The 8,529-nt window shown below is 38.1% G+C and overlaps 1 long non-coding RNA gene across 5 annotated transcripts in view; it reads left to right on the top strand.

Annotated features, from left to right (window-relative positions):
- LOC122182733 overlaps positions 1 to 4,540 on the top strand; it is a 280,673-nt gene extending 276,133 nt beyond the window's left edge. For all 5 annotated transcript variants that reach the window (XR_006179961.1, XR_006179964.1, XR_006179960.1 and 2 more), the window contains 2 exons: positions 1,749 to 1,999; positions 3,020 to 4,540. This is a non-coding gene — a long non-coding RNA (uncharacterized LOC122182733). The remainder of the gene's footprint in view (positions 1 to 1,748; positions 2,000 to 3,019) is intronic.
- Positions 4,541 to 8,529: the final 3,989 nt, after the last annotated feature.

The raw sequence follows: 8,529 nt of genomic DNA on the forward strand, positions 1-8,529 counted from the left end.
GATTAGCTTCTTGTTCTTAAACAGAGCAGCTTAAATGTCTGGACCTTGTAGTTGGAAACATATATTTTGCATTATTTATCTATTCCAATGTCCACTTGATATTTGATCTATCATTTCCTTTCAATAAGTTTTTCCACAGTATGTAAACAGTGAATTAAAATAGCAGCCAAGAAAGGAGTTTTCAGAAAGGTGCTCTGTCAGTTGAAATGACATTTTTATTCTCCCATTTTATAAATGTTTCATTTACTTTCCTCAGAATCTTCTGTGAACGTGGCATATAATGTGGTCTGGATTCCTGGCTGATTTTGTGTTCTGGCATTTACAGTATGTTCATTGTATTATTCATCATTGCAAGAAGAATTGTTTTCTATGACAGTCAGACAACAGAGTCACATTACGTATTTCTAGGAAATGTGAAAAACACATTACTCATCTGAACCAGATACTTCTTTTTGTTCCAAAAACATTTATTATGAGAACTTTACCTTTCCACAGATGATGTTTTTTAGATAAATGTATGAATTTTCTTCAGGTAGGAGTGTGTGAAGACTTTGAAGGAAGCTGCACTGTGTTCCCACCTTTTCAGCTACAGGGGTATAATAGGAAGTGGAATTCTCATTCTATAGAAATGGTGATAATATTCTCAAGTTCTTTACAATGGGTCTCCTTGGTCCCACTACAGCATTTTCAAAGTCTTTAGAGAGCGCTGAAAAAAAACCTACTGAAAGCCTTCAACATACTTTGAATCACAGCCTAAGTATCCAATCACTTAGCTTTCCCATTGATATGTGTTAATAATCTCTCTAGACATCTACAGATACTCAGTAGTTAGCAGAGCATGGAATATTTATGCTGAGGAAGAATATAAAGTAAATACAAGGTATTCAAATAATAAAAGCATCCTGAGTGTTACAAACTTCAGGTGTTTTTTTTTTTTTTTCCCCTAATTAATTATTCACCATTTCTTTTTTGAATTTGAGGGATAACCTTTAAGTTTTAAATATTGATCTGGATTTCTTGTAGGGGTTTAATTGTTTATTGACTTCCACATTAATTCATGTGAATTTAGTATTCCTGGTGTTCTCTTAGATTCCCATCATTGCATCCCAGTGTGCAGTTAAAGTAGATGTAGTTGTTTATCAGCTAGAAACATCACAAGTGCAATGCAAGTTACAGGAAAAACAGAAGGAATGGCATCAGTAAAGTCTATGTGAGCCAAGGCCATTGCTATAGGATGGACATCTAGACCCGAATTACACCGATTTAGTTAAATAGCCGTGATTGTCAGTGTCTGATAATGACAAGGAACCAAGCTGACCACACGGTGGAGCCTTCTGCTCTCTCTGCAAGAAGCGTGCAGCTCTGACTGCCGGATTCCTTCGGACAAGAGGGAGATACCAAGTCCTCTGAGTTCCCCCCTGAAACTCCGTTCTTTACGTGGGGTTTTGTCCCTGTCTGTGTAGCGAGAATTGAGTCCACAGGCTGTTTTTTCAGCTCTGGAGACTACATTTAAATGTGAAGTTACCAGTGCACTTAATTCAGACCAACAAATTCCAGCATGACGGTTGTGCTTAGCCTACTGGTGCATACAGACGTAGGGGTCCTGGGTCTATTTTTCATAGCCAGGCACATCAACTTCAGATACATACCATTACATTTACAAACCGTAGCAGCACACCATCCTCACCCTGTTTCTTCACTGGGTTTCTGCCTGTACAAAGCTCATTATATACTTTGCTTTCTTTCAGACTCATTTTGTATAGCATTTGACTTGGACCACATTGAAGGGAAAGACTCAGGAGCAGCAGCAGATGCAGGAGCATTAATAAATTGCTAATCTGTCCTCATTAACAAAGAAGTCCTTCCAGAGTGGATATTAAGACAAAGAGCATTTGGCATTTGTGCAGACTTAAGTGAACATCTGTTTTTCTGATGTCGGAAGATTCATTGTGCGATAATGGAAGCAAAGCCTCAAAGGAAAATCCTTTTGCTGATAAAAGTAAGACTTTTTTTTTGTTAATTACTTTTAAAGAACTAACTCTGGCTCATGTTCTTTTTCGTTTTTTCTTTTTTTTTAAGGTTACTTTTGTTGTTTATATTGTCTCACTCTCTCTCGTGCTTTAAATTAGAATGCAAATTTCAAGGTCTAAATGTACGTACAAATTGCACACACTGAGCTAAATAACTCCCTAACCTGGAGTTGGTTCAGCTTAGTTCTTTAGGTATTTAAACCAGTTACCAAAACTTAATCTTAGTTACAACTAAGACGATTTAGAAGTATATAAAGAAATTGCACTTATGTAATTGAAACTGAAAAAAAAAAAACGTTTCAATTCCTTTTATACAATTTCTGTGTTTTCTTCTTGTATATATTCTTGAATTATAAAGAGAACTGGGTATCTTAAGACTTTAAGAACATAGGCTTTTTAAAAAATATGTGAAAATGAATTTTTGTGAGTACAGGAGGACTTCATGATCACACCATCATAAGGAAAAGGGGAAGGAGAGCAAAATATGAAGCTGATCACTGTACTTCTGCTGTGCAACATCAGTGAAAAACTAAGTAATAATAGATTGTGATCCACAGTCCTTTCACCAAGGCTTAAATTGCTTTGCACAAGCTGAGCCTTGGAGTCTGCCTATGTGCATTTGTAGAGCACGTATCGCATAGTATGTAATTTAGCTAAGCCTATAGTGTCTATGAAGGGGCTTTCTCAAAACATTTCACCTACTGAACATATAAAAATACCATGGGAGCAGTGAACGCAATAGATAAACTTAAGAAAAATGGCATTTTTAATGTGTGCTGGCAGGGAGGAAAAATCACAACCACCGAGAGAGTCTTTACACTCACTCCACCTCCATAATAAGCACATCAATATTAAATTTAGTAGCAGCGTAAGGCACAGGTTTGTGCATCGTGAGGTCCTTGGGGGAAAAGATTATTTGGGATTATTTGAAACAGAGATTCCAACTATATTATAACTTTTTTTGCATTGTTTTTATTGTTCTTTTGCAGTGAAGATTCCCCCGTATCCAAACATGCCAAAATCCCAAGACTTTTATCCTGTAAGAAATGAATGAAGAAAACATCTCCCCTTGAAAATGTGACAGTTGTCTGTGCTCTCGTCTAGAAAGGAGGTTACAAACATTTAATGCAAAGGCTGTGTGCCTGATTTATCATCTGCTGAATTCAAGGGCAAATATGTGATTTTGTTCATTATAGTACCTTTCGTCTGTTCAGCTCAATCACATCAGAACATTCAAAAGCTCTGTAGCTGTGTCTTTTCCTTTTGAGAATAAAAAGCTATTATGAGAAAAGTTGTTATGTTGAAAAACTGGTACTAATGGAATTAAATGTCCGGGTTAACCTTAGTAGAAATGTTTTCATTGAGATAACTCAATTTAATATGACATAATAGAATTTTGTAGTATATGTTAAAACCCAAATGAAGATGTGTAAAAGTAAAGAATGAAAGTCCCTTAGAGAAACCTGCTTAAAGCTGATTGTTTGAAATTGCAATAACCTTATAACCCCTTGTTCCTGTGATGAGATAATGATACAATTCTGAAGCAGGTGACTTAGTGATGTATGCTGCACTCAGATCCTTCCTACCTGGTGAGATTTATTGAAAGCTGACTGCTGAACTCTGTTCTATGCCTCATGCTATCTATCTGTCTTGGAGATGTTGAATGCTATAATTACATTTTGCTTCATTTCCTGTATAATGTATGTGAAAACTCTTCCATGGTAGGAAAGTACAAAGTCCAGATAACAAGACCATGACAATGTATATGATTTGATGGTTGTTGAGATTGCAGCTCGAACTGCCCATGACTCAACTACTTCCAAGGTCAACCAACACAAGTGAGCTCAAGCAGCACGGCACTTTGGAGGCTGTGTAAAACAAAAATGCTTTGCTATGTTTAATCAACATCAATCTTAACGCCATTATACCTATAAATTGAGGTGTGTCTAAGGGTCGAGAAAGGAGAAATGGTGAATCTGGTTGGGTTACAATGACGTTTAGCCTGTAGCATGCTGCCTTTGTGTAGAGATACTAAGAATGGTTTTGTGCCAGGGTATAATGTTCTGAAGTCTCCAAAGCTTTGGTATTTTGTTTTATTATGCTTTCCAAGTTTCCTTTTTGGCAGCGATACTAGGTGTATGTATACGTCAGTTTTTTTAAGTAATATATTTCTTAATGCCACATGTGATTTATTTTTTTTTTTTCCTTAGAAAACTTTTCTAAATAAATCATTATGCTACCAGTTCCTCTCATCACCAGCCAGGTCTAAATTACATCTAGAGATAATAAGCTAGATTTGTTTCCCAGGCAAAGGATGTTTTATGTCTTCATTATGTACCGTTGAGATGGTTTGTGGACTTGGCATAGGTAGAGTTTCTGAATCCAGGCTTAATGTCACGAAGTCTGTATATTCTGGCTGCCTTTCCTTGTATTTTCACCATATGCTTCATTTGCTGAGAAACAGAAATGGGCCACAAGGCTATTACAAATGAGCATGTTGGCCACTGAAAGCTGTGAGTGATTTGCATGTTTTGCTTATTCTTCCTTTGACATAAATCCACCATAATGTGGAGAGGGATGAGCGCTCCCAGCTCTGTTCATCCTACTGGTTCGTTCTCATCACCTCTCCTGCAACTCACAGTAAGAACTGTGCTGCTGAATGGTGGCTGAATCAAAGAACTGATCTGCTGAAAGCTACTCTGAGAGGTGGAGGCTGAGACGGGATTCTCAGAAGAATTATGAAGAGGTGCTGAATTGGGATTTTTCCTTGGGCAGATGATTATCATTTGTTAGTACATACAGAATATCTAAAATGACCTTCTAGGTGATTTGGCAATAGAATTAATAACATTCCTTATGCAATAAGTTTAAATTACCTGGATTTCATCTTTTTTTTTTTTTTTTTTTTTTTTTGTGTGTGTGTGAGCTCTGATCTCTGAGGGGCCAGGAGAAGGTGCTCCAAAGCCCTTGTGCTTGCTGAAAAACTGCTCTGTTTCAGGTCTCCCTAGTTGAAGAAGGGAAGAGCTTCATCCCATTGCAAAGGAATGCAAAATTGAATGTTAGAAATGGTGCAAAACTGTATTCTAATGTTTAGAGGACAATGAAAACCAGATTAAACTGAAACAAAATTTCTGCATGTCAAACACTGACAGTTCTTCATGTCTTCATCTCGGGCAAGATGAGATAATCTAATGGAAAAGCATGTTTCCCAAAGACTTTTAGAAGCAATTGGGCAAATTCAAGGTTTTCGTCTCAATCAAACAAAACAAAACAACAACAAAAAAACCAAACCAACAACCTGACTATTCAGTTACTTTTTGAACTACTTTTCCTCTCTCCTGAAATGTGATTTCTTTTAATTATTATTATTATTTTAAATGTTCTAAAATTGTCTTCTGTATTTTCAGTGACTCCCAAGGTCTGGCTTATAATGACTCACGTAAGCCTGGAAAATAATTTAGTTACAGTGCTTTCAGAAAGGTCTCTGGTGAAATGAATATGTCTGTAGGATGCACGTCATACTCCTGGTTAGACAAAGCTGCAAAAAGTACAGATTCCCTCATCGAAGGAATTGCTGCATTCTACTGCACCTGAAAAGTAAGTTTTCTTAGTTCCTAGTGACTGACTTTTTTGCTACTTGAAAGTAGAAAGCTGTAAGTTAGAGGTGCAGTGCCAGGCAGAGAGGGGCTGTGCTGCAGACCACGTGCATCTCTTGCATTGGCTGTAAAAGCTGATGGGTTGTGCTTTACCCTACCATGGGTCCTGAGTGTGGCTGATTCCTCTGTCCTCAGCCATTCTTAGGCTGTAAAATACACGTGTAAGCACTTGCCTGATTTTGTTCTTGACAGTTTCTTAAATTTGATTTACGCTGCTGTGGTTTGTACTGTCACCACAATGTATATTTTAGAAGTCATGCCTGATCACCCAATGAATAAAAATAGTCCTATTATGATGATGTAAGAGCAGTTAAGTACACAGGAAGCTTTTTAAATGAGAGATTTTTTTATGTGGCATGTGCATTCACAAGAAAATTGAACCACAGTGAGAGTATTCCCCTTCATCCAAGAGTGATACATGTCAGCCAGGGCTACTAGCAGGAGCTGAACAGTAAACCTACTGTATGAAATAAAGCTGTGCAAACGAACTCATGGGGAGGCACTGATTTGGTACAGCCCAGTAGAACAATTTTCTCCCAGTAAGTGAAGAAAATATTTTTGGCATTGTTACCCTTGAAATCCCATTTGTTCTAATCCATCTGCTCAACTCTAAATATATTTAGGGGCTAAACAGGTGAAGTAAACCTTCTCTGGCCCAACATAAAACCTCTTGTCCTGTCCAATGGACAGTACTCTCTTCTTACAGAGGTAACTGAAAACATTCATAACTTTTGAATTTTCACTTTAGTATTAGGAGTTGAATTTCCCAAGTGGGGAAGTGTTGAAAAGGTCCAAATTAAATTATAGTGGTGGAAAGATGGGAAGTCTACAGTGAATCTCTAAAGGAGTGAACAAGCACAAAAAGCTTGTTTGCTTGAATTTTCAATGTTTGTCGTTTACCAGCTTGGGTTGTGTTTTTTGTTTTTTTTTTGTGGCTAACTGCTTGAAAATGCAAAATGGCCCTATGGATCAAACATGAGACTTCCTATTACACACAGATAGCTGCTATTATACATCTTGCAGTAAAAGGTTATTGTCCTGTTTTACATCCACTTAATGGCAATTGAAGTCTAATTTATAATCACTGTAGTATTCATTCAGAGTAAACAAACCCCAGTATGTTTAAGGATTCAGCGGAGCATATTGGTACAGGCAGCTGTGTGTTGTGGCTGCTGGACTGTCTGCTGAGCTGAAAAGCAAACCTAAAGCCCTGCTGCGGATCTGAGCGAATCCCTCCTTCCTTAGAGAGCAGCCATTGCGAGGGAGATGGGCCATGGAGGATGCGCCACCAACTTCAGAGATCAGGTCCTGGAGCCTGCTTTCTATTTTCTGTTAATCCTGTGCATCCTTCTGTCAGATGGGCTCTGAGTCTCTGGCTGCTCACTGTGCTTTTAGTGTTTGGTAGTAACTTCACATGATAGATGAGATTCTAGCACTGGCACTATTAGAGTCGTATAAACATCAGGCTTAAATTGTTGCCTTGTTTTAAGATTTTAGGCTTTCTTCTTATAAAGAGAAAGTAAATTAATATATTCCCTGTTGACGTGTTAAGATATCTCAGCTAATTGAAATCCATATAAATTGTGAATGTTGGCATTTTAATGTTTTTGGTGCTATACCATCATCATATAAAAGGACGCTGCTTTCTCTGTGACCTGTGTAATCACAGGGAGCTACAAATGATGTTAAATTTTACTCTGTGGCTCCTTCGGATGAAAACTACTGCATTGGAAGCCCACGGTCTGCTGGGAAGTAGGAACAGTGAGGCAGAGGCAGAAACAGTTGGGTTTAACACAGTCAGCCTGAAAGGTGGAAAGGTGGACAGATTTGTTAGATGCTCTGCTTGTCTGGCCCAGAATAGTATTTCTGTATGATACAGGGTGACAAAGAGCCATCGCCACTTCTCATTGCTTGAAATGATGCATCTACAGAAAAAAAATCAATTTTCTAAATGAGAGCAATGAGTAGACATAACCGGAATAAGCACCAAACTAATGGACTTGAGCAGGCTGGCCTGAATAGAGAGTTATTCACTTATTCTCTTGAGCACAGCAACAGAATCTTGCGCCCAGTTCTGTGCCATTGGCCATAATGCAAAGGCAAATAACTAACTCTACAACCAAGGAAATAATTTGAACTAACATTTTATTGCTTTTAAATTATAAAGCTGAAAGCATATCTTGCAGCAGGTTCAAAACAGTGGTGAAGTGGGTGTGTTTGCAGCACTGCCTGAATATCAGAGCTTTAAAGGGCTTTTCAGACTGAGAAAATTCTGGCTTTGTTCCCCTATTTGTTTTTCCAGATGGAAAGAAGTGATTAGCCCTTTAATGGAGATACGAATCGGGGCTGGTAGACGCCCCTTTTGGCTGCTTGCTTTCACTTGATGGATGCTCTGACACGGAGAAAGGACATTAGGGTGTTTCTTCTGTCCTGTGGATTTGAAGCCAAACAGCGAAGACCATTCCAAAAGCTAGTGAATTTAAGTATACACAGATAGAGCTCTGGCTTATCACTTTAACGGCCTTTGTTCTACAGATTCACTATGAAAAATAATAACATGCAGCGCAGAAAAATTGAAATTATTATGTTCTGTTTTTCTTGGGAATCTGATTACCGGAGTCTCTGTTGTGTCTAAGGGCAGTGTGTACAGAAGATGTTCAGAACGCAGTTGGGATCAACAAGGTCAATTCACGGAAAAAGCTATATTGTAAATAGAACATGGCGAAGTGATGTTTCTACCAATGGTTTTTGCTGTGTTACATGCCATGTGCATGTAACAAAAAGAAGGAATGAAAAGGGTGGTGCAGAGCACAGCTGCCTGGTTTCACTGAATTCTGGACACG

Source organism: Lagopus leucura, unplaced genomic scaffold (genome assembly GCF_019238085.1).
Source record: "Lagopus leucura isolate 7727_CA_CO unplaced genomic scaffold, USGS_WTPT01 Super-Scaffold_100015, whole genome shotgun sequence".
Classification (NCBI taxonomy): domain Eukaryota; kingdom Metazoa; phylum Chordata; class Aves; order Galliformes; family Phasianidae; genus Lagopus; species Lagopus leucura.